The 24,472-nt window shown below is 44.2% G+C and overlaps 1 protein-coding gene across 1 annotated transcript in view; it reads right to left on the bottom strand.

The window, feature by feature from the left end:
• Nucleotides 1-241: 241 nt before the first annotated feature.
• The window catches only part of LOC109308067 (LIM zinc-binding domain-containing Nebulette-like), a 282,040-nt gene continuing 257,809 nt past the window's right edge, over nucleotides 242-24,472 (bottom strand). Inside the window, exon 5 of the mRNA XM_019532312.1 lies at nucleotides 242-334. The gene's annotated coding sequence lies outside the window, so the exon portion shown is untranslated. The remainder of the gene's footprint in view (nucleotides 335-24,472) is intronic.

Here is a 24,472-nt window from a genome sequence, read left to right as displayed (position 1 = left end):
TGGGACTGATTACCTTATCCTCTTGTAGTATACAAGTAATTCCCACGGAATTCAATGATATTGGTACGTGTCATTAACTGGACTACCAGGACTAAAGGGAGCACTTATTCCTCAAAACACCACTGTAGCATTCAGATTTAAAAGGCCTTCTTGCATTGTACTCAAAGAAAGAAAACTGTAGTAATTTTCATAAAGCCTAGGTTCCTAATGCTCCAAAAAATAAAAAAACAAAACAAAACACATTCCACTCACCTAAAATTAATGCCAAAGTACAGCTCGCCACACCATGGGATACTAGCATTTATACCAGGTTCAATTAACTGTCAAGAACTTGCTGAGGAAAGAATAAAGCAATAGATGAAGTGCTCTGCATCATACATCACCCAAAAACATCTCTCATTGTAATAATGTTAAAAAAAAATAACAACAGTTTACACTCATATAGTTCCTGCTGTAGTACAATGTGAAAGAACATTACAAATACTGGGCCACATATTCAGTTACAGGGAAACATAGGTAGATGTAGCCACTCTGGTTATACCTATGAAGCATCACCACTCTTTTTGTGGAGAGATGCTCTTGAGCCCAGCCTGCTTGCGTGCTTCTGCTTACATATGGCAAACAGAAATGCAGCAAACTGCAGCTGCTCTCAAGCACACTAAAGACAGAAATCTCAGGAACATTTGCTACTGTTGCTCCCCAGAGCAGCTACACCACTGTGTTTCTGGGCTTGGCATGTGCAAGCAACCATGGGTGGCAGGAAAGGCTTAAGAGCATTTCTTTCCTTTCCGCCTCTCCCCCAACATGCCAGGTATGCCATGTATATACATACTATTATAGTGATTCTCACCCAGGGTGCTCCAACACCCCGGGGTACCACAAGATCCTTTTAATGGTGCCACAGGGTGCCTTGCAATATTAATACCATTAGATGTGCAAACACATGATTCACAAGATAAACCCAGAAATATCAAACAGGAATTCATAATGTCAAAAACACTGAGTTCTTGTAGCCTTTCTGAGTTCTCTGAAACAGAATAATTGCTCTTTTTGTGTACCTAAAAATAAATCAGAGCTAAGAGCTGGCATTTCTGGAAGGGTGTCTTGAGTCTAAAAAGGTTGAGAACCACTGCCTACTACTTCGCTCCCAATCCTGGGGCAGCTGTGGACTAGACTGTCCTCAAAAATAAAACAGAGCAGCTATAACGTTGCTCTGATTTCTATGGGCTAAAACAGAGACTTCTGAATCAGCTCTATAGTCTATAGGCCTTTGCCCTTTAAAGTGGCTTAAATCCCCTTTTGCACCACTTTAATGGCATTGCTGTTTGCACATTTGGAAGTGTGTTCCACTTAAATGCTGTTGCTTTTTGCATGCTCAGTGGTGTATTCCACTTTAAATGAGTTTGGTATGTAGCAAGATAAAACACCTCTGAGGTGTTCTAGTGTGCTACCTAACAAAGTGCAACAGTGGATGGAGCACTGAAACCTGATGTGCTCGGGGCTTGGCAGACCCCGCACAGCTCAGGACCTGTGGGACCCAATGGCAGCCCACGTAGGCAGGCTCCAATGAAGCGGCGGGGAAAAGGCGGTGAGCCTGATCTTTTATTTTTTCCTCCCCACTGCCTGTCGGTCTGAGCTGTGCAGGGGCCCCGTACTTCCCTCTGCAGCTGTGCAGGTGGGGGGCAGTGCTTCCCTCTGTGGCTCCCCCCTGGACAGCCCACGCCGGGTGCCAGCAGGAAGGTGCTGCCTGGGGGGCCCCCGCACAGCTCAGGGACCGCTTGGCCCACCAGCAGCTCGCTCCCCATCCCCCCCACACACCCCGAGGAGGCAGGTAAGGATCAGGCCCCCATCCTTGTGTACAGGCCAGGGAGGTTTAGCTCAGTTTAATTCTCCCGAAATTGAAGCAGTGTTTTTAAAAACCCACCGTATCAATTTAGCGAGAACTAAACCAAATTAAAACCCCATGGCATGTACAAGCAGCCTATAGGATCAACCTGACAGAATGCTATGGTTAGAGATTTGGGAAGCACCGGGTTTCACACTGAAAGTAAACAGCTTTACATCTACTTTAAGCACTTGAAATAATGTAAAGGAGACTTAAACAAGATTAGATATAAAGAGCATTTGATTTTCCCTCACTATCTCTTGAAGTACATACGCATCATTAATCCAGTTTTAATGACAGGAAAATTGAGAGGCAGAGTAGTGAAGAGGTTTGTCTAAATCAGAATGCCAGTCCTTCACTCAGAACCCTATACTAAGCACAAGCAATACAGCACTGAGAGACTGGTATGGTATGCAGGAGAGCCAATGGCAACATTGTTAGCATTAGTTACAAAATGATGACATCCAAAGTGCAGAAGGTGCTGTGTATCTACTAAATGGCCTGGAACTATGCAAACAATCTTTCTCAAGCCTGGGGCACAAAGACAGAGAGAGAAAATGACAATTCTTTCCTTGTTTTTAATAAAATTAAATCACATTTTAAAGTTAATTTATGTTGTTATACTGAACTAAATGAATAAGTGATGTTAAAACTATACATCGGAAATATTTGGGAAGGTTTCCATTCAAATAATTTTTTTAATATTTTTCTTTTCACATATAAAAACTGTCATCAGTGAATAACTTTTTTTTATTAGTGCCCAAGGCCTAGCTTCGATATTTTTATCTTTCTGATGATTTCATGGAAGCCTAAGTCTACCTTTCAGTAACAACTTTTTCTAAAGCCTCGGGCTGCCTCTGTAGAAATATTTGCCTTCAAGTCTGTGGTAAATGTATTTTGGCATCTTTATTTTAAAGCTTTAGGGTCTCAGTCTCATAAAAAAAAGTGTAGATAATAATAGGTGTAATACAAAACTGCACACTGAGGGGGATGCAAAATCCCCCCCCCCACACACACACACACATATATACATACAAACACACACACACACACACACACACACAATAATAGAAAATTAGGGTTGGAAAGGACCTCAGAAGGTCATCTAGTCCAACCCCCTGCTCAAAGTAGGACCAGCCCCAACTAGACCATCCCAGCCAAAGCTTTGTCTAGCCAGGTCTTAAAAACCTTCAAGGATGGAGATTCCACAACCTCTTTGGATAACCTGTTCCAGTGTTTTACTACCCTCCTAGTGAGAAAATTCTTCCTGATAGCTAACCTACACTTCCCTTACTGCAACTTGAGAACATTTCCCCACGTTCTGTCATCTGCCATCACTGAAAACAGTCTAGCTCCGTCCTCTTTTGATCCCACCCTCAGGTAGTTGAAGGCTGCTATTAAATCCCCACCCTCAGTCTTCTCCTCTCTAGACTAAATAAGCCAAGTTACCTCAGCCTCTCCTCATAAGCCGTGTGTGTGTGTGTGTGTGTGTGTGTGTGTGTGTGTGTGTGTGTGTGTGTGTGTGCGTGTGTGTGTGTGTCTCTCTATACACACGTATATACATACACACACCATCCTATAGCTCCAGGAGTGACTCTGCATCCTCCACATTTGATTTGCTGTAACATTTAAAAAAGCAAAACTCTTTATATGAACTATTTCACATGTGTAATATTCACTATATTGTATATTTAAATCACTTTAGTCTAACTTCCCCAAACTCATATCTGCATATTGTTCCAACAACCAGCATTGTATAGTTCTCCATTCATGATACCAGCAGGGATGGTTTTAAACATCCTGGGACTTCCTACAACTGGAAAGCAATAAAAACGAATAAGTAAAAACTAGCCAGCACTTAGAAGCAAATAACTTGTTAAATTTTCATTTGTAACGGGAGGAAGAATGAAGTCCAATTTCAATGCTTTTATGGTTTGAGTAACACCCATTGTAATTTTAGAATAATTTTAATTTAGAAATAACCCTTATTCCTTCTGGCTACTGACTGTGTATGCAGTTTATTCAATGACATTTTAAAATACAATATATTAATAGTCCTCAGGGAAGGAACCAGAACTCAAATCTTCCCCTGCCCCCCTCTCCAGCAGGTGCCCCAATCACTGAGCTAGAGACTCTTACTTTCTCTAGCTCCCTCTCCTTAGCCAAACAAATATCAGTTAGGGCACTCTCTTGGGAAGTGAGATGTACAGGTTTCAATCCACAGGAACAAATCCAGTTTTCCCACATCCCAATCAGCACTCTCATCACTAAACTGCTGGACGAAGGGGGCATTATACATCAAACAAGCTCCTGTTCCCCAGACATGTTTTTTAAAAGAAAGGGGCAGTTGCCTTTGTGTAGAACTCGCCTACTGCTGACATGTATTAGATATGTTCCACCCAGACCGAACCCTTGGTTCCGGCCTCCACCCAGACGGAGCCCCTGGCTGTGGGGGCTGCCTGGCACGGCTGTCAGCAACAGGGAATGGGAGCAACGTCACCTGTGGTGTATGCTCCTCAGTGATGTCCCTGGAGTCCCAGAAGATAGAGGAGAAGGTGGCCAACAAGAAGGCTGCCCGAAAACACCCACCCAGAGCTACCTGGAAGACAGTCGTCTCAGGTTCCAGGACATGCAAAGCTAAGGCTGCTCCTCCCCTAGCACTGCACAACAGGTATAGTTCCCCTTACCATGCACGAGGAGGAGGCTCTGATGGAGACACTGGAGGAGGAGGTGGGTAGTCAGCGAACTGCCACCCCCAAGAGGAGATTCAGGGTGGGAAATCTCTCCTGCAGGGCACCGAGGGACCCATCTCCCATCTGGACCCCTTAGCCCATGCAGTCTGCTCCCTAGGACTTGCATCCGGGATATTGCAGAGAGGATTCTTAGGCTTAGGATTCTTAAGTTGGCGACACTAGGAGAGCCACTCTTGCAAGAACTGATGGAATGGTTCTCTCCCAGCATGACAGAAAATCGAGGCTCTCAAATGGAGGACTCAGGTGCTTGTATACTAATTCCAGGAGCATGGGGAACAAGCAGGAGGAGCTAGCCCTCCTACTCTCCAGTGGGCATTATGATCTAGTAGGGATTATGGAGACCTGGTGAGACTCCTCACATGATTGGAACATAGCCATAGAGAGCTACACCCTACACAGAAGAGACTGAGCAGGGAAGAAAGGTGGAGGTGTAGCTCTCTATGTGAGGGAGCAGTACACCTCCTTGAAGCCTGACATCACCTCCAAAGAAGAGCGGCTCAAAACCCTCTGAGTCAAAATACGGAGGTGGGGGGCGGGGCATGGTGAGAGAGACCTAACTGTAGTTGTATACTACAGACCACCAAACCAGGGAGAGGAGCTCAATCTGGAGTTCTCTTGAGAACTGGCAGAAGCCACGTGTACACAAGACATGGTCATCACGGGTGACTTCAGTTACCCAGATATCTCTTGGGAGGAAAATTCATCTAAGTCCAATTGGTTGCATTGCTTCAAGACCTGTATCGAAGAACTCTACCTGACTCAGGAAGAACTCTACCCAACTCAGGAAGGGCCAGCCAGAGGTAATGCTCTCCTAGACTTGGTCCTGGCCAAGGGAGATGATCTGGTGAACAACCTGAATATACAGGGTAGCCTGGGTGACAGCAACCATAAAACCATCATGTTCACTGTCCATCACAAGGCAGGCAAATCAGCTAGCAGGGTTGAAGTTTTGGACTTCAAAAAGCAAATTTCAACAGGCTCAGGGCAACAGTAGGGGAAGTGCTGCAGGACCAGGGACCAAAGTTGAAATGAGTGCATGAAGAGTGGTCGTTCCTCAAGGACACAATTCTCAAAGCACAAAAGAAGTCCATTCCCATACAGAGAAAAGGCAGCAGAAGGGCTGGTAAGCCCTCTTGGCTTAACAGGGATATCATGGTTCTCTTGAAAAAGAAGAAAGAGGCATAAAAACAATGGAAGCTTGGGACCATCCCCAAGGAAGACTATACAACAATGGCCCACACTTGTAGGGAGTAGATTAGAAAGGCTAAGGCAGCAACTGAATTTAAACTAGCAACAAAAATCAAGGACAAAAAGAAGTCCTTCTTTAGATATGTAGGAAACAGGAGAAAAACAAATGGAAGCATGGGGCCGTTGCTTTACAACTCAGGACAACTGGTTACTGACTCTCAGGAGAAAACTGAACTCCAGAATTACTACTTTGCTTTGGTATTTTACTGGACCAAGGCAAAAATCATACTAGAAAAGGTTCAGAATGGGCATGGTGGGAATGACTGCCTTCCTACTGTTGATGTTGAGCTGGTGCATGATCAGTTAGAAAAGTTAGACACTTATAAATCAGTAAGACTAGATTAACTTCACCCAAGAAGCTAGCTGAAATCATTGTGGGAACTCTAGTGAAACTCATCTAAAACTCATGGTGCTTGGGGGAGGTCCCCGAAGACTGGGAGAAGGCCATTGTTGTGCCCATCTTCAAGAAGGAGAGGAGAGAGGACCCGGGCAACTATAAGCCAATTAGCCTAACTTCTATCCAAGGGAAAATCCTGGTAAAAATCATCAAGGAGTCTATGTGCAATACGCTTACAGAAGGTAAGACTCTGAACAACAGCCAGCATGGCTTCATCACAAGCATGTCTTGTTTTACCAATCTTATCTCCTTCTATGACTATGTTACTCACCACCTGGATGAGAGAGGAGGTCAACATTGTATACCTAGACTTCCAAAAGGCCTTTGATCTGGTATCCCATGATGTTCTCAAGGAGAAATTTGAGGATTGCAGGCTTAACTGCTTGACAGTTAGGCCGGCAGGAAGCTTACTGTGGGATAGGACCCAGAGAGTTCTAATGAATGGATCTGTGTTGTCCTGGCAAGAAGTGGCCAGTGGTATCCCTCAGGGGTTTGTGCTTGGTCCAGTGCTTTTCAACATCTTTAGCAATTATTTGGATGTGGGGCTGAAGAGCTCACTGGCCAAGTTTGTGGAAATCACCAAGTTATGAGGAAGCATGATCATGTTTGAAAACAGGCTGCAGATACAGGAGGACCTAGACAGGCTGGCAAGTTGGGCAGATCGGAACTAGATGAAGTTTAACATTGAGAAATGTAAAGTGCTCTATCTTGTGGCAAACAATCCCCAACATACTTACAGGCTTGGTGGTACCAAATTGACTAGTACTATGACTGAAAGGGAGCTAGGGGTAATAATAGACTATAGTATGACCATGAGCTATCAGTACAATGCTGAAGCCAAGCAGGGCAAACAATACTCTGGCATGCATCAATCAATGCAAACCAAGGAAGTGATTCTCCTGCTTTACTCAGCACTGGTGAGACCGCAGCTGGAGTACTGCATCCAGTTCTGAGCACCACACTTCAACAAGGATGTGGAAAAGCTTGAGAGAGTCCAGAGAAGAACCACCCATATGATCAGAGACTTGCAAGGCAAGCCAGACAAGGAAAGACTGAGGGACTTGGGTCTCTTCTGCCTAAAAAAGAGAAGGCTGAGAGGGGCCTTGGTAGCAGCTTACCACTATATCAGGGGAGAACATCAAGGTCTTAGCAAACAACTGTGCACCAGGGCACCCTTAGGGAAAACCAGGAGTAATGGTACAAACTCCTAGAAGAGTGTTTCAGGCTTAGCACTAGGAAAAACTTCTTCACAGTTAGGGCATCCAGACTATGGAATAAACTCCCTCCAGAGGTGATGTAATCGCCTACCCTAGAACTCTTCAAGAGGAGACTAGACGGCACCTTGCTGGGGTCACCTGACCCTAATCGTCTTTCCTGCCTTGTGCAGGGGGACTGGACCCAACAATTTTCTGAGGTCCCTTCCAGCCTCTTGCAATCTGAGAATCTATGGTCAGGGCATGCCTACTGGACTGGAATCATCAGGGGGCTCAAAGCATGGAATTAATATTTTCAAGCTCCCAACTACATTTAAATATGAGATAGGCACTGAGCAGCTCAGTGCCTGAGATGGAAGCAGTTCTGGTCAGACCCAGTAACAGAATTTTAATTTCTTAGGGAACTGTACAGGCAAAACCTTTAGACAGTTGTAAAGCTTAGGTGCCTATGGTGTGAAAAAGAGATTTTGAGGACCTAAGGCTTAGACTTAGATGCCTAAGGGTGATTCCAATTAGGTGTAACAGTTTCCTGGATCAATTAGAAGCATTCTATTTATCAATAAGGATCTACATAAAGCATGGGAGAAGTGTGCTACACAGCAGCTCCTTTAATGCTGCTCTTTTCTGTGTGTGCCTCCCCCACACTGCTGATTGATGGAGGAGCCCCAGCAGCCCTGATGCTCACTCCTGATTGGCTGGAAGGCAAAAGATGTGGTTTTAAACATGCTGGGTATTATGATAAATAATTAAATAAAACTACTGCAAAGACCAACATGTGCACACTCCCTTGGCTGGAGCACTGCAAACTCATGTCAAAGGCACACTCTACCAACAGGAAGCAATAGAGGGCTACTCCTTTGCTCCCCCACCCAAATTCCAGGGAGTCAGTAAACTGACCACTGACAGCCTCCCTCTCCAATCTCAGAGAAGGGGGCACGGTATCAGTGATCAACTGGCAGCAACCACCAGAGGCAACAACTGTCAAGGGAAGGCCCTCTACTCCTCACTGCCCACCAGGGAAGTGGGGCAGATAAAGAGAGTTGCTACTCTCTGTTCACTCCCTTGTGCTGCACATTCTCTGGCTACTCTGTCAAAGAGCTGTGCAGATACCCACTATGCCACACAGCTAGTTAGCTGCTAATTGTCTGTTCAGCGAAGCACAGAAGCCCCACAGCCACTGCTGCAGCTGGCCACAGGCTGTCAGGGAGCCAGACACTCTCTGCACCCATCCTTGGAAGGAGAGGAGGGAGAGCAGGGCACTCTGGAATGCTGGAGGCTTATAAGGCCGCATATTTTTGTAGTGCTTCAGAGAAGGTCCTGTTTGAAACAGGGTTTTTTGTGGTGGCTCTGCCACCTTTATAGCACTATGGTGTTTTAAATAGCTATAAACTATTAAGCACCACAAAAGTGTTGTACATTGAAGATCTCATTCTTTGGGGCTACCTATATTAAGTATCATTATATTACAATTGAGCACCATTGAACATGAAGAGAGAAAGCAGGTCATGTCAGTCAAACAACAGTAACCTTTCCAGCAGATTCAGAGCCCTGTTCTGCCACTCTCTTACTCATACTGAATAGTAGCTTACTAATAAAGGACTGCCTGAAATGAGCTCTCTGTCGGTAGCTATCTTAGCACACCATTATTTTGAGTCTTCAACAGATTAAATATATGAAACCAGTAGAAGGCAGAAAAAATGAAGAAAGCCCATACTTATATTTCTCTAAATTAACTGTACACTAAAGGGATTAAACAGCTAAACAAATCATTGTAGATATTATCTTCTTTGCTTAAAACAGAACAAAAGAGGCAGAGTCAGGTATGAAACAGTGGAATCAAACTGAATATTTTGATTTAGATGAAATTTGGCAAACTGTATGGTCAGATAACCATTTGCAAACTCCACAGCTTGTATCAGTGCATCAAAGAGTGCATAAAATTCAGATATACTTGAAATTACAGAATCTCAAATGAAAGCACCTGGGAAAATAAAGGCTGGCCAAAGTTTACAAAATGCTGAAATCTGACCACCTTGCCTGACTCCAGAATATCTGTCCTTTCTGTAAATCTTTTCCCAAGCCTGTTCGTCAGAAAGCTGGGTAATTAAGTAATATGTCTGGAGAATTCTGATTTGTATTCTTACTATGTTGTTCTAAAAGACAACTGGCTTTACTATATGGCACTATCACTTGACCTTCTTGTGCCTCAATCAAGTAATCTATAAAACTAGGCTAACTATAAGGAAAAACTTCCTCACAGTTTGTGTGACCAGATTCTGGAATAGACACCCAGTGGGGTTGGTGCAGGCACCTACCCTGGAGATCTTCAGAAGGAGACTTGGATGCACACCTTGATGGGGTTTTTTAATTCCAGCAGTCTTTCCTGTCCAGAGCAGGGGGGCTGAACCAGATGATCTCATGAGGTCCCTTCCAGCCCTAAACTTCTGTGAATCTGTGTAAACTATAGGAACCTCCTGAGAAAAGATGCACAAAGTGAGTAAAAATAATATGCAAATAAATTACCCAACAACATTTATTTTAATGGAAAATTCTTATTTCTATAGCTGTCTTATATTATACACAATTTACATTAGAGCGATATAAACACTCAGGACCTTTAAGAATTAAAATAATTAAACTGGCTCAGAAAAGAAATTGTAATAGGGAGAGGATATATAAATGTTTTTAAAGGACTTAATTCTTTGCCATAATCATTTTATTCATTGTACTGAACTAGGTATTAACTTTTTTAACATTATTTTTTACACTACATCTGCTTTCTTCTTTCCTTGTACACAAGCTACCCAGCATTATCAAAAAACCTGTTACACTCTTAATTATACTCTTAAATGTGTTCTACTAAAGCCAGTGAATACGCTAACTGGTCTAAAAAGTCTACTCTGATGTTTCTCACTCCTAGAATAAAATCATTCAGAACTGAACATTGTGTTCATTCAGTTGTAAGCTGAAAGGTTACATTATTTGTAGTGACTGAAATCCAAACGGAAAGCTTTTTTTGGTCATTGCACATCATGAAATTATGCTACTTATGAATCTAGAAAGTAGATCAGAAATTAGGTAAGCTAAATAGCTCAGGGAACTTATAATAAGATAAAGAAATCCTTTTCATTAGACCATTGCATCTAGAGGCTGATGCTCTGGTGATCTTTAATTAATTAATTAATTAATGATCCAATTTATATGCTGCCCTTCCCAACAAAGACCCAGGGCAACTTACAATAAGGGGACAGAATCTCTATATATACAGGGCTTAGTCCATCTATCTTTGTGTTTGTCTGCCTATAACACTTGTGGGGCATGGCTCCTGGCAGGGCGTGCCTCCAACCAGTGCTGTATCAAGAATGCCTGTTCAGACTAACAGCCCAGGCACGGCTCCAGTGGAGCAGGCCAGGCAGATGGAGAACAGGGTAGGGAGGAGGGGTGGCGTGGGGCTGCAAGTGGAGCAGCGGCAGTGAGTGGGGTAGGGGGGCCAGATGCAGAGTGGGAAGGGTGTGGCACATGAATTGATGCAGAGCAGCAGTGGCGCAGGGTGGGGGCAGCAGTGCTCTGTCCCCGTCCTCCCCCATCATTCTTGATGGGCAACTTGCTAATAACTTATAAAACAGCAGACCAAAACATCCTACAAGGGAAGTACAATATCACCATAAAACAAAAAAAATCCTCAACAATATCTGTGTGGGTGTTTGCTAAACACTTGCCCAAATAAGGTCTTACAGTGGTCCCAAAAGACGTACACACTCAGGCTCTGGTGGGCCTCGGAGCAACTGCTTAGAACAACCTCCCATGTGTATTTGCCAAGCAGACTTGACGTATTGATGATACCTGCAGGAGGTTCCCATCTGACCTTACAGATCACAGTGGAGTGTATGGAAGAAGATGGTCCCTTAGGTATGTAGGGCCCAGACCATTAGGGCCTTATAAGTCAAAACCAGCAATTTGAATCATGCTCAGAAAGATGTTGGGAGCTAGTGTACAATCAGAATATCATTCCTAGTCCTTTGAATACCATTTAAATTGGCAATGCAGAGTGGACAGGCCAATGTCTAAATTGGCAATACTGCCCTTTGTCCCTTAAAGAGGTCATCATAGTACTAAGCTGTCCCAGATGACCAGATGTCCCAGCTTAACTTGACATTCGTGTTTTCCATATGATGTCCCAGTTTCCCTCAGACTTATTTCAGGACATCTAAATGCCCCAGTCTTTAATTTAGTAAATCCAAAATATCTTTTTGCCTTTTATTTAAATAAACAACTACAGAATGCTTGTTCAAGGCATACTGCTACCCTAAGTAAGAATATGCTCTCTGTTTATCCCGAGAAGTCTAGTGGAATGAATGTTCCCAATGATGAACAGTGTTTGTAATGAAGAGAGCTGCGTAAGAGTAGACATTATTAAAGTTCTTTTGTTCTGAGTGAATGATGACTCCTGCTCAGTTTCTCATGACAAACCAATTCAGAATACTAAGTTACTGGAAAAATTCTCTACTTGGAGAAATATGCATGTGTCACTGCTGAATCAGTAGTTGGCAGTGGCAAACACAGCACACATATAACTTGTACTTTTGTCTTTTGAATGATTCTTTCACATGGTCAAATTGAAAAACTGTCGCCACAAAGTCCCAGTTTTGAATTTGAAAACATAGTTACTTTACTCCAGAAGAAAGTTAAAGCACAGCCATAGAACAAAAAAGAAAATGAAGATTTATCTTAGAGGAAAAAAACAAGGAGAGAGGAGTTCCACGGTTAATAAATAATCATGAAAACAAATATTTCAGGACTTAAAAAGCAGCATCTACAAAACCTAAAGATGACAGTTATCAGCAAACTGAAATAACTCTGCAACCCATACAAATATTTAATTTTACTTCCCTATGAGTTTATAGATTTATGTAATGTCTAGATGCAAATATCGGTATTTTTTTACCGTTATACTAATTCTTTTTATATTTTCATTTAAACCTGTGTTGTTTTTTTCTCTCAGGTGCTCCAAGTGGATTGCTTACTTCTAAATGTGGTTGTCACCTGTAAATTTTATGTTTGAAACAGCTTTCCAAAATATTTATGTTTTGTACATATGGATATATTTGATATTTTTTCCCTCAAATGTTACTCTCCCAGATATAAATCCTCCTTTCTTTTTTTTGGTTAAATACCTCTATTGCATGTGGATACCACTATAGTGATAGTTTTCCCTTCCTCAGTATTGGCTTTTCCCATTTTTCCTAATTTATATTTTATTCCTCCACCTCCATGTACTCATAAGTACATATAAAAAAGCAGCTGGTTAGCCACATCTCCCTAGATAGCACTCAACAACGTACCAAAAAAGATCAAAAGTTCACACAGGTCTAGGGGCCCACTGAACTAATGTGGTTAACGCACTCCAGTTGCAGAAAGATTTTTGGCTGCACTCAGACATGTTCTTCTGGCATGTTTTAAGCTCTGTTTTATTAAAATCCAAGTATTATCTTTTTCCCCAATGTCAACAAACAGTGGTGCAGCATATTCAGTTTTCCACAGAATTCAGAAAAAAACTACTGCCTCCAACTGTCACATCTCCTTATCAGCCTGAGGCCATACATGAGAGTCATGTTTCTACCAAGAGGATTGCTGCTCTCCTGATGGAAACTGGCAACATGTGGGAGTTCACTTAGTTTCTCACGGAGAAAAATGCACCACCCACAAGAAAGGTCTCCCACTTTGACATCTGAACGTTTTTCCCTGCAGGAGAGTTTCTCCTGCTAGAATGAACACCTGTACATTTGGCAACTACATAACAGGGGGAAAGTCTAGCAGCAGCCTCCCTTGTGCCTTCTCCAGGCCAGAAGGACTCCAGAAGGTGGAAGGGGGCAATCTTCCCCTGCAGATTGATTCCTTCTGATCATTGCAGATCCAGCTGCTCTCCTGCCCAGATTGGGGTAACCTTGGTCTGGGGAAAGCAGGAGGGTGGGGCTGGAATGCCTGCTCTCTGCTCAGGAAGATTTCTACTGCTGCATATTTCCCAGAAAGAGAGAAGCTGAATGTGTTACAGTTCTTCCCATACAGGCCTCTCCCCTTTTCTTGAAGACAAGCCTCTGTATTTCTCTGAACCAGCATACTATTCCATTTCCACCCACTCACAGCCACAACTCAGAGTTTTCCTTCTGTCCCACTTCTCTTTGATGCTTCTCCTTAGATAAAAAAGATGAATCTAAGCCTCACAGCTCACTGACTTAGTGTGATTAAGGCACAGCAGTGGCACACAGGCAGAGTAACATAGCCAGTAGCAAGCATCATGTCCAGCATTCTTTGACCATACTGCTCGACTCACCAGGTAACCACTCACAGCTGGGCCAGCACTGAGTCCAGAGTATAGCTGTTCTGAAATGGTACATCCCAAACCACTGCAGTCTAGACCCATGCTTCAGCAGCCTATTGTGTAAGGGGATTTTCAAAAGCATTCTGTGTAATTTGGGAAATTCAGTAACAACCTTTTAAGGCACATTATATGCTGACATATTTGCTCTATGCTTTACAATTATAGGCTAAGCATGCTAAAAATAAGATAATAAGGTACAAAGGAAATGGAGTGCAGGAAATGCTGCCGATAGCTAAGGTTACCCAACACTTCCATTATAATAACCACATTTTCAGTTGCATAGGATGCTGCCAAGCTTGAACTGATAAAGTTGAGTGTTTCCATCCTGGGTATCTGCCTCAGGCTGGGTTTCTTTGTTTTTGTTTGGGGGGGGAGTTGTTGGGGGGTTTTTGAGGGGGTGGGGCAAGGCTTAGTTTTAGCTAAAACATTTTGACTGTTTCCAAGAATGTGGACAGGGAAATATAGTATTTTTGATAACATTTAAAAATATATTACAATGGTTTTATTAAGAAGCAGTAGCTCCTCTGTGATTTGGTCTAGGGAACTTGAAGTTTGGCCTAGGATGTTGTAATCTTTGTGTCCTTTCCTAGCACTATGAAAATCTCCTCAGTTTGGGTCTAACTGTAAGTGTATGAAAAGCAGAGTCTGAACATGCTCAGTAGAGGCTTGTTACAATACAAGTTACTTTCTCTGAAGATGCTGGCTGACTGAGGGCAATCCCAGCCCCTCCATGATGATAACCTGAGAAAGCACATGTTTGGTTGCTTTGTAGGGATGGTGCTATCTTGAGGTTGTAGGGACACAACAAGACTTGTTCTGGAAGTGTTCTTCCCAGCAGCTGTGGGCCGCTGTAGCACGGACCAGCAGAACTAAAAGCAAAAAAACTGTTTCACATATGCAGCTCCTAGAACCCAGCCATTCTGAGAAGCATGAAGGAACCTGACTGGAGCACAGAGGACTGAACAGCAGTGGAGGGAGGAGAGAGAGAGAGAGAGAGAATGAACTTCAAGAAAAGGGTCCAGCAAGAACTGACAAGTTGGTGGACAGAAAAAAAAAGAGTAATATTACACAGTCAAATACAGAAGTTGGGTAGCATGGGAAACTGGATAAGAGCAGCTGGAGAAGGGTCTTGTGAAAACGAGAACTGAGGAAGCAGAGGCATGGAGAGGTGGGGAGGAAGAGACAAAAACAAGGGGACAGGGCTAGGCAAAACCTACATCACTAGAATTCATAAGCCTGGAATCAAACCCAGGATTCCTGAGTCTCAAGATGTCTCTGCTGTCTAGCAGAACTATAGGCAAAGCATGCATCTCATCCCTCTAGGGTGACTGGTCCATAGAGCGGACAACAGCCCACTGCTGAACATTGTCAGTTGTTAGAATGTCAGACCACAGGTCCATGTAGCTCAGAGGTGGGCAATTATTTCAGCTGGAGGGCCGCTTAATGAGCTTTGGTGAGCTGTCAAGGGCCGCAAGGGTAGCCCTGCCCCTGTTCACCATCTTGGGACCAGAAATCCTGCCCTAACTCCTGATTTTTGCAATGAAAATACTTGCCCCTGGAAGTATTCCTTTTGGGAGGGGAAGGTTACCATCTTAGAACCAGAAAAAAAAAAAAATCATATAGTAAAAGTCAAACACCTATTATAACATATTTTAATTTTGGGCACTTGTACACATGATAAGGGCTTAGTCCCCTAAATCGAAATGCTGTATTTTTAATTGTGATTATTAAAAACCCACTGTTTCAATTTAGGGGCTTTCCTCGCTGTTACTGCGAGGGGCTGTGTGGCTCCTGAGCTGCAGGGGGCCTGGTGCTTCCCTCCACAGCACCAGCACCCTCAGGGCCACCCACACAGGCTGCTCATGAGCCAGAAGCTGCCCAAGCTCAGGCTTGGGGAACAGTTAGATTGGGCTTGGTGCTGCCTCTGAGCAGGAGAGCCCTCCCCCCACTAGCAGCCCACTCAGGCAGCCCTAGGAGGCACCACCACTGTAGATGGAAGCACCAGGACCCTCTGCAGCTCAGGGTCAGCTGCCAGCTCTCCTTCTGGCCACAGGAAGGCTCCAGCAAAAAAAGTATCAGGGCCCTCCCTGCTTTTTTTTTTTCCCCAGGTGGAGCGTGCTCATGTGAACTACCAGTGGGCTGGGGCTCCAGTCCTTCCCTCCACAGCAGCGGTGCCCCCTAGAGCCACCTGGGTGGGCTGCTAATGGGCCTTAGCTCGGATGCAGCACCCACCAGATCCAACTCTTGCCCAACCCCACCAGGGCTTCCAGCGCAATGTGTACTCTCCCCATTGCCTTCCCGCTCCCTAGGACTGTCTGGGAATTGGCTAGCTTGCCCCTGGGGCAGTTTGGAGAAGCAGCAGGTGGGTGGCTGGGTGTGCTGGTGGCCAGAGAAAGCAATGAGGACAGTGCATGGCATGCTGGAAGCCCACCAAGCACAAGCTTCCCCAAGCCCACCTGGGCTTCCAGCGCACCATGCACCATCCCCTCCTGCCTTCCCTAGCCACTGGCACACCCAGCCACCCACCTGCTGCTTCCCCGTGCTGCCCCAGGGGCAACCCAGCCCATTTCCAGGCAGTCCCAGGTGGTGGGAAGGTGGTGCGGATGGTTTGGGACGCACTAGAAGCCCCAGCAGCTTTGAACTACTTGGATCCAGCAGGGGCTGCCTCCAAGCTGTGGCAGCCCCCAGCAGCCTGCCTGGGTGCCCCCAGGGGGTGCCGCCACTGTGGGGGGAAGGACTGGAGCCCCCCACAGCTCAGGGGATGCTCAGTGCACCGGCAGCTTGCCACCCAGCCCCTCCATTCTTCTCCCTTTAACCGGCCCTCCCACAGCCGGGGGGGGGGAGGTGGGGGGAGGTTGGCACAAGCTGTCAGATTAAAGGCTGCAATGTTACAAGAAGCTACATTGCAAAATAAACTACATGGGGATGTGGTTAAGTTTGCAACAAACTCATTTAATTCACAAAAAATCCTATATGTGTAAAGTGTGATGGAATTAAACCACAAAAACAGGCAATTTTTGTCATGTGTACAAGTGCCTATTACAAAAAATATTTTTGTCATGATTTTTGTTTGTGTAGTGTATATAGAGATGATTTAATAACTCAAAAATAAAGTATTACTCTTGTACATTGTGTGTGGATAATGTGTAGAGTGTGGTTGGGGGTAGGTGTGTGCGTGTATGGTGGGGTAAATGTGTGTGGGCAGGTTGTAAGGGGTTGTGGCCATTTGTGTGCAAGGCCATAGGCTATGTTAGGTAGGTGCATATGTGGGGTTGTGGTATTTGTGGGGTTTGAGGGAGGATGAGGGATGTGGGGACCCCATGGTTCACAGCACACAGCAGCAGCAGTAGGCATTGGGCACTTGGGGCATTTGTGGCCCATGCAGGCACTGCCACCCAGCAGCATGTAGCTCCAACCAGCACTGCACATGGTGGCAAGGAGCTCAGCCAGGTAAAGTTCCAGGTAGCAAATTAGATCAGCGTACCATAAAAAGATGCATGACCAACAATAAAAGAAAGAAAAATCAAGCTGCCAGGCATGAAGTCAAAGGAGCCATTAAAGGGCAAGAGTGGGAAGTTAATGACAGATGAGCTTGATCCTGCCAAGAACTGGTATGCTCTTTTAGGTCTTGTATTAATGAGGAAAACTGAAGGTCATCCTTGGAAATATGTTCTCAGGGTGGACCATAAAATGCTTTATGATCGGACTGAAGGAAATCCAGTTGTTAGGATCTGAGAAGTATTAACAATATTACATAAATATTGTTTTCTAACAAAAGATTTTTGAAATGCATATACAAGGAGCCAAGTAAGCTTGTAACAACATATCTGTTTAAAGCCAGTCTTCAAAAATGTTCTCATATGCACATAGACAATCAGTTTGATAACTGGCATGGTGGTCTTGGGGCAGTAAACATTTAGGGCATTGTTTAAATTGTTCTCAAGATGCAGCATCTTCACAAGGAAAAGTTTTTTAAATTTTCACTTATCTGTACAAGAAAAATGTAATGCAAGACAACAAAGACAAAACTTAATTCTGGCATTTCCTAACTTTTAACATCTTGACTCAGCAACCATTGTAATTTATCTAGACATAGCTTTCTTCTGCATTATTTCTTAGTTAAAAAGAAAAAAACAATAGAAAAGCAAATTTTATAGCCCACATGGTTTCTTGAGATCTACTGCCTGCCACTAGAGCTAATAGGGCAAGTAATGACTGTAATAGGCTGTCATTCTTTGCCTAGATCAGCTTTAGAGGGAGAAGGGAAGTAAACTGGGGTATTTTAACCAGTGGGTGTCAGAGATGTTTGCCAGAAGCAAACAAATATGAGACTCAGGAACCTTGGTTCAATTCCAAGCTCCAGAGACTATTCTACTGGAGACAGTCTCTTCTGCCCATTTCCCCTAAATATAATACTTCTGACCCATGTTCTCCAACGTGCCACTGTCCCAGTACTGACTTCTTCCTTACTATAACTCCCCTCCTCATCCTGTCCCATTCTCCTCAGCTAACCAGTCCTACTCTACATTCAAACTTTTAAACCCAACTCCAGTCTCCTTGGTCTCCTATAGACATGCAATGAGGCTGCTCCGATGTGCTGTAAATCCAGCATGTCAGAGCAGACGCGATTAATCTATTAATCGATTCATCTTGATTAATCTCAATTAATCTATTAATCAAGTCTGCTGGAGCATGAAAATTAACACACTCCAGGAGCCTCCAGTGTCATATGTATCAGCGACCCCACATGGAAAAATGGCGGCAGGGCACTTTAAATACAAGCTCATTTTATTAGCTTTAGTTTAAAGTAGTCCAGCTGCCATTTTTTGGCACAGGGACACTGATACACATGATGCCTGGGCATTTTTAATTAGTTCGGCTCACTAATTAAAATGCCCCCTGCCCCTCAGAGCACATCTATATACAACTCTTCCTTGTAAAAGCACCTTCCAAAATCCCCATTCAACTTTCTTTGCCCAACTAATCCCCTCTATACTTCCTGTCTCCTAGTTTTTAGTCTTGCTTAGCCAGTCCCAATTTCCACTTTCCAGGCTTTCATCCAATATGTTGCTCTCTACCTCAACTACATTTCCAGTTCCCGCTTGTAATCTCTTTCCTGAGTCTGGGAACCATAGCATGATACACGACTGGGGAATCTCACACTGGGGGATTCCCAGGGCATGCCTCTGCAAACAGGAAACATGGCAGGTGCTCCCAGGGTCCAATCCTGCATGTCCCAAAAATTGAAATTCCCGAGGCATGCAGGAATGGGCCCTGAAGCCTGGCCAGGGCAGCTGGAGAGCATGAGCAGCAAACAGATATCTTCTGCAAAATAGTGACACAAATTCATACCACAACGTTTGTCATGGCCACAAACTTTTGGACATTTATGGTGTGACAAGTGGCATGGACAAAGGCTTGCTTGGCCTTTGTGCCACCAGAAAAAATACGTTATGGAGGCACAAGGGTGACATCTGCTTTCAGAATTTGTTGCCAGTCCTAGTCTCCAGCTTTAAAACTTTTTTCTACATACTTTAAAGGCAGCAGGCGCAGCTTTTGATAGCTGTGATGCTGGAGCACATGAAGCATCCCCACAAGAGTGCAGAGAGCCCTCCAAGTGCTCGGCAGCGAACCTGGAAGCGGATCAGAAGTACTTGCGGGTCTGCCAGGGAGTGCACTGCCTCCCCCCACCACCACCCCATGCCTCCCTAGCTTGGCAATTAGCCACAGGGGGACCCCAGGTGCCCCCCACAGAACCAGGATGCACCAGTCACTGAGTTGGGAGGGTACGTGGGGGCCCCCCTGTGTGCTCCCCAGCAGACCCAGAAGTGGACTGGAAGTGCCAGGTCTGCTGCTGAGCATGCTTGGGAGCCCCCCATGCTTCTGTGGGGGTACTCCATGCACCCAAGCTTGGGAGCCCCCCATGCTTCTGTGGGGTACTCCATGTACCCAAGCATCACAGCACTCATGAGCCCCTGCTACCTAGAGGTCCAAATCTCTAGGCCCTCATGAGGCCCGGCCTCTGTCCAAATCTCCAAAATCGATTCTAAGGGTTCTGATTCGATTCGGAGAGATTAAAGAGTCCTCTGATTCAATTTGGATTTGGAGATTGGGCCACCACAATGGGCTCAATTGAATCAGGGACCAAAGCTTTGCAGTCCTACACATTAATCACACATGATTCAGGGATGACAAGATCGAATAGCTATAAATTCCTGCAAGACCATTTCAGGCTGAATATAAGGAAGAATTTCTTTATTGTCTGAGTCCCCAAGGTCCGGAATAGCCTGCCACCAGAGGTGGCTCAAGCACCTACTTTGAACACCTTCAAAAGAAGTTTGGATGTTTATCTTGCTGGGATCCTATGACCCCAGCTGACTTCCTGTCCCTTGGGCAGGGGGCTAGACTCATTTATCTTCCGAGGTCCCTTCCAGCCCTAATGTCTATGAAATCTATGAAATACATTGCTTTTCTTGCAAGCCATCATTTCCAATGAAAATGAAATCTTTAAGTAGTGTGACTTTATTCAAGGTCTCTTAGTAAATCACATGAAATCTTGCAAGGGGCTAAAATAAAACCTTGTCATCACAGAGCATGCTATAGTATAATAATCTGGGCATGACTCTATGATTCAGGTATATATTTATTTACCATACTGTAATTTAAAAACACACAAATGCCCCATCTGTTAACAGAACTTCCCATTACTATTTAAACAAAAATGAAAATGAAAACATGTATTTCTTGATTTTCTTTGGAGGTCTCAGGCAGATCCAATATTACTGAACCAAAGCAACATACAGGAAAAAAAGAGAAGATAATGGGCACTTCACCCAATTCCACTCCCTACCATTTTTCTTTCCCTTCACTCTCCCCCATCAGTACTCCAGTTCTCTCTTCCTTGCCAGTCCCCCTTCACCAAAGACTTCTCGTCTTAAATTCGGTCCACCTACAAAGAGCTGGGCAGTTCTGCATGCTAGGCCTCACTAGTGCTACCAGCAGCAGTGGCTGCTATTTTTGCAGTCCCCTCTCAAATCAGCACCTGGGGATGGTGTTCTGCTCACTCTCTCCTCTTCTTTATTACACTATTGTCTACAAATGTCTAAATGCCATTTAAACATAGAATCATAGAAAAGTAGGGGTGGAAGGGACCTCCAGAGATCATCTAGTCCAAACCCTGCCTGAGGCAGGATCATCCCTATCCAAGAAAATCCTTGCATCCTAAGCAAAGCCTTGTCTAACCTATTACTAGAACCATATAGGCAACTACCCTAACCTGCCACAGTGATGGTCAATGCCCTGCTATTGCTATTAAAATATGCTCAAGAGATCCAGTGAAGAGGGCCACACCCCGCCACTAGAGGAAAGCCCAAATCCCCACAGACGATACCAATCTGACCATAGGGTAAAATCTCTTCCCGACCCTAAATGCAACAATCAACCTAACCCTGAGTGGAGGAGAAAGACTCTCTATCCAGGAATCTCTACAATTTAGTCCCAGCAAGAGTATTGGCACACACTAGTAAAAATCCCCAGTGTGAAAGGAGAAAATGGGGAGAAGGAGAAAAACCTGGAAGGGACAGGGAGCCAGTGGGGAACGGGGCTCCAAGCGGTTGTTCTGGAGCCACTGCTTCCTCCAGATTGGAGGTGGGTAGGCCAACCTCTTCCCACGTGGCATACCTTCTAATTTCTTTATCATTTTCTAATTTCTCCATGTCCTTTTTAAAATGCAGACCCCAGAACGGCACACAATACTCTAGATGAGGCTTAACAAGTGCCAACCAAAAAGGCACTATCGCCCAATGCTCCTTTTGATACAGGCCAGAACCGCATTCATTTTTTGTGTGGCTACATCACACTGCAGACTCATATTGCCTGTGACCACCAAAACTCAAACATCCTTTTCTATAGTGTTGTAGTGTTTCAGAACAAACTAAACATTGTGGAAGAATTATTTTTCTGGAAAATGGAATACAGCAAAGAAAAGAAAATACTGGTAAGCTGCCAGTAAATTAACCTATCAATTTGAATGTAAAGATATTAGTCATGCCTTAGAAATGTCAGCCAAAAGACAGCACTCCTAAAGTCTCTGCCAAGGGATCATTCTTTGTAGATGTATTTCACATTCTAAACATTGCTCTGCCTAACATTCAATAATGAAATAATCAAATTGATTGAATAATTGACTGACTGAATAATTAATATCACTGATAGTAGCCTTTGAGATGGAATGAATAGGACAGACAGATATGGAAAAAAAAGTCCTTTACTAGAAGAGGCACCAGATTAGTTCAACCTGGCTCTGTAGCACCTGTATAGATCAGACACATCAGCAGGGCTTTTTGGTGCTTTTATCTAAAACTGATTCAGTCTACTACTAGATAAAAGCACCAAGAAAAGCCACACTGAAGTGCCTGATTTTGAGCTCAGTCAAACTACTGCAATGCCTCTTCTGAGCATGTGCTGGGCTTGACACTGGAGGCACTGAGTTTAAAATAAAGCACTGGCAGGGGAGAGGGTTTGGGATGGGGGAGGGGTTACATCTGTAAGCACACAAAGTGTTGGAGTATAATATACAGGGATTGGGGTTAGAAACATGCATACATCCTAAAGAACAATATCTTATTTTTTTCTTAGCTCACTGTGTCTGGAATTTTCAGTTTTCCACCTAGTAGCAAAGATCTTGCCTGCCAAAACAACAAATCAGCACTTGGAAGACTGAACGACAGCACCAGGGTAGAGGTCATATGGGAAAAAATGAAATCCAGAGTGACAGGCTGTGTCTGCACTGCATCCATGCAGAGCCCAAGAGCACTGAAGAAGCATGCCCCCATCCACTTTCTCTTCCTCTACACATGCGGTATCCTAGAAATTAGGCAAACTCTTAGGCTTACTTCACAGTGACACTCCTGACCTCAGTAGAAAATATTATAGGCAACCTCACAAAGTCCCCAAGCTAATGTCCACATTTATGAACCTGAATAAAAGTGACCATATTTTTGTGAGCTTCTGGTTTTAACAATGAATGCTTTCAGAACTATAGATGTTTTGCTCCTCTGAAAAACCTGGCCACTTATTCAGGTGCCTAAAAATGCCTCTTATTGTATAACTGTATAAACTGCACAAGTCTGAATACTAAAGCAACTAAAACTGGATGGTCTTTTCATCCTATCGTTGTAAGCCAAATTCAAAATGCTCTAGTTTAAGCCAGAACCGGACTGGTACTGTAACACTAAAGATATTAGATATTGATGTGGTTTCTGAACTTATGGGGCCAGAAAGCAAGAGACTCAAAGTTTTTGCTGAGCTCAAAATACCAATTACCTTAAAGCCACTCACTACCTCCAGTTTTCTGCCAAGTATAATAACATTTCTCATATTTTAATAACATTTTATCTACTACTTTTCCTTGTCCCATCTAAATGCCAATAATAAATATTATGAAAAAGTAATAACTTGAAAGAACAAGTTTGGGAGCTATCTGTGTAACACCCTTCGCATTGTCAGAGAGAGCTTTTCAAAATGTAGCCTGAGCATGCACACTGAGGTGATGGGCAGATACTGCATCCATCTTAGGAAGGTCAGAAAGACCCTCCAGAACAAGCTCAGTGGGGAAATGGTGATAGCTGACAGCCATGAAAAGTGTACCATATGTACCCAGTAGAGAAAATAGGACCCTAGCAACCAGCTTCTATAAGTACAGGGGACTCCATGATATGCTCACTTCTGCTGAAAGCCTCTGTGAAGCAGGGAGCAGCTTTTTGCTAGGGAGTAAATACAGCAGGAAGCTTATCTGCTTACTCTCTGTGTTTACAGGTGACTTTAACCTTTGCTATACAAATAGTCACCATACATCCAGGTTTTTCCAGACATGTCCTCTTCTTTGACCCCCTGTCCTTGTGTCCAGGAGGGTTTTTAAAATGCAAGCAAGTGTCTGGGTTTTTCCTCTGCCCCTGCTTTCCCAGGGACTAGCAGCTTGGCTGCTTAAAGCTGGAAACAGCAGGAAAGGTGATTGGCTGTTGGGGATCATGTGGTCTATATGCAGGCCCTGGCAAGCTGCTCCTAGGTAAAAGACAGAGGGAGTGTGCGAGTGTGCATGCATGCGTGCATGACTGCCTAAGTGCATAAGTGCATGTGTGTGCAGAAGCTGCGTGGGCAGCCGGGCTGCAGGGGGGCAGGGAGGGGAGCAGGGCTGCAGATCAAGAGTGAAAGGCACCAGTAAGGCTAACATGAAACACTTGCCAGTGACAAAAACCACCATGTCACTGGAGATCAAAATTCCCTCCCTTATGGCCCTCATGAAGTTACACATGCAAGAACAGCTATCCATCCTCCACCTTGCAGTGGCCCAGCATGACTGCAACCAGCTTCTTGTTAGAAATGGAGTATTGTTAGAAATGGAGTATTGTTAGAAATGCACAGCTTGCATCTTGCACCCAATAAGAAAGAAACACTGCCAAGGACTTTGTTCCTTTCCTCGCCTTGCCACAGCTTTTCTTATACTAAATCGCAGACTCTCCCCCAGCTTCTCCCTAGCCTTTCTCATACAGATTACAGAAGCTGGAATTCAACTGACTGTGTCCTTGAAAGCAGGGG

This window comes from Crocodylus porosus, unplaced genomic scaffold, assembly GCF_001723895.1.
Source record: "Crocodylus porosus isolate Cpor-Errol unplaced genomic scaffold, CroPor_comp1, whole genome shotgun sequence".
Classification (NCBI taxonomy): Eukaryota; Metazoa; Chordata; order Crocodylia; family Crocodylidae; genus Crocodylus; species Crocodylus porosus.
Note: the sequence above shows the minus strand (reverse complement) of the source record. Positions and strands in the feature narration are given on the sequence as shown.